Here is a 2,500-nt window from a genome sequence, read left to right on the forward strand (position 1 = left end):
GGAGAGGATGTAGAGCCCTGGTGTAGATGATGCTGATATCTCCTCCCTGCAGGTTTCTACGTCACCCTGGTGTAGATGATGCTGATATCTCCTCCTCCCCTGCAGGTCCTACGTCACCCTGGTGTAGATGATGCTGATATCTCCTCCTCCCTGCAGGTTTCTACGTCACCCTGGTGTAGATGATGCTGATATCTCTCCCTGCAGGTCTCTACGTCACCCTGGTGTTGATGATGATATCTCCTCCTTCCTGCAGGTTCTACGTCACCCTGGTGTAGATGATGCTGATATCTCCTCCTCCTGCAGGTTTCTTACGTCACCCTGGTGTAGATGATGCTGATATCTCTCCTCCTGCAGGTTTCTACGTCACCCTGGTGTAGATGATGCTGATATCTCCTCCCTCCCTGCAGGTCTCCTACGTCACCCTGGTGTAGATGATGCTGATATCACCTCCTCCTGCAGGTCTCCTCTCACCCTGGTGTAGATGATGCTGATATCTCCCTCCTCCCTGCAGGTTTCTACGTCACCCTGGTGTAGATGATGCTGATATCCCTCCTCCCTGCAGGTTTCTACATCACCCTGGTGTAGATGATGCTAATATCTCCTCCTCCCTGCAGGTTTCTACATCACCCTGGTGTAGATGATGCTGATATCTCCTCCTCCCTGCAGGTTTCTCGTCCCTGGTGTAGATGATGCTGATATCTCCTCCTCCCTGCAGGTTTCGTCACCCTGGTGTAGATGATGCTGATATCTCCTCCTCCTGCAGGTTTCTACATCACCCTGGTGTAGATGATGCTGATATCTCCTCCTCCCTGTAGGTTCTACGTCACCCTGGTGATGATGACCATTCCTCCCTCCTGCAGGTTCGTCCACCTGGTGGGTCAACCGGGCTGGTGGAACCAGTTTGTGAATCTCCCGTCGGGCCCGACCGCCTCATGTTCCTTGTCTCCAGCTGTGTTCACGCCACGACGCAGGCAGGGCCGCCCCTCCAGCGCCCAAGCGGTGCGCTACGTCAACCCACCTCACTGCTCATCTTCAGCTCCGTCAGCACCCCGTCTGTAGAGAGATTCCCCACCATGGATCATGGTGGAGGCAGGTACGACCCCAAGGGGATAACGGAATGCAAATAGATGGGGTCAGGAGGGTCAGGAGAAAACTAATTTTGACAGATAGATTCTGTACATAACGTCACGGACCAAGTAGTGGAAGCAGGTACCTCCAATGATGGCGCTTGGTCTTACCTGACCCCAATAGAATACACATAGGTGGGGTCAAAGGTCGGCCAGGTTTGGTTTACAGGTTTGGTTCAGATCAAGTGTTCTCTCAACCTTCAGTAGGTCAGGTTCAGATCAAGTGTTCTCTCAACCTTCAGTAGGTCAGGTTCAGATCAAGAAAAAAATACTTTTACCCCTTTTTCTCCCCAATTTCTAATTGGTAGTTACAGTCTTGTCTCATCGCTGCAACTCCATACGGACTTGGGAGAGGCGATGTCGAGGCGTGTGTCCTCCGAAACACAACCCAACCAAGCCGCACTGCTTCTTGACACAATTCTCAATTAACCCGGAAGCCTGCCGCACCAATGTGTCAGTGTGCACTGTGCCTGGACCACCATAGGAGTTGCTAGAGCACGTGAGACAAGAACATCCCCTGCGGGCCAAAACCTCCACTAACCCGGACGACGCTGGGCCAATTGTGCACCAGCCGGTCACGGTCTCGAACCAGGATCTCTAGTGGCACAGCCTAGGACCACTGAGCCTGGTCTCGAACCAGGATCTTAGTGGCACAGCCTTAGACCACTGGGCTGGTCTGAACCAGGATCTCTTAGTGGCACAGCCTTGAACCACTGAGCCTGGTCTCGAACCAGGATCTCTAGTGGCACAGCCTTGACCACTGAGCTGGTCTCGAACCAGGATCTCTAGTGGCACAGCCTTGACCACTGAGCCTGGTCCAACCAGGATCTCTAGTGGCGCCTTAGACACGGAGCCTGGTCTCGAACCAGGATCTCTAGTGGCACAGCCTAGACCACTGGGCCTGGTCTCGAACCAGGAGCTCTAGTGGCACAGCCTTAGACCACTGGGCCTGGTTCTCACCAGGATCTCTAGTGGCACAGCCTTGGGACCACTGGGCCTGGTCAGGATCTCTAGTGGCACAGCCTTAGACCACTGAGCCACTCGGGAGACATAAGTGTTTTATTGGTAAACAGGATGCATGACATGTGAGAGTTCAACAAGGATCTGTAACTGGGATCTTCTAGAACCATCTTTTCATTTCCTTCTTCAGTTTCTTTGGACTACCCAGGATCAGCCAAGTCATTAGGATTCAGTGATTGAATTAGACCTACTAAACGCCTTGTTTCCTCTAACCACTAGTATTCCCCTAGTACTGCTGTATCCACACCTCATCCTCCCCGACCCCCCTCCTCCTCCTTCTCCTCTTCCTCCTCCTCCCCTACTTCTCCTTCCACTCCTCTACCTCCCTACCCCCTCCCTCTTCCTCCCTCCTC

General features: G+C 53.1%; 1 pseudogene; it reads left to right on the forward strand.

Moving 5' to 3' along the window:
- The first annotated feature begins 815 nt into the window (after positions 1 to 815).
- The window catches only part of LOC135535893 (bestrophin-3-like), a 12,332-nt pseudogene continuing 10,647 nt past the window's right edge, over positions 816 to 2,500 (forward strand).

The sequence above is a fragment of the Oncorhynchus masou genome, unplaced genomic scaffold (assembly GCF_036934945.1).
Source record: "Oncorhynchus masou masou isolate Uvic2021 unplaced genomic scaffold, UVic_Omas_1.1 unplaced_scaffold_5284, whole genome shotgun sequence".
NCBI classification, from domain to species: domain Eukaryota; kingdom Metazoa; phylum Chordata; class Actinopteri; order Salmoniformes; family Salmonidae; genus Oncorhynchus; species Oncorhynchus masou.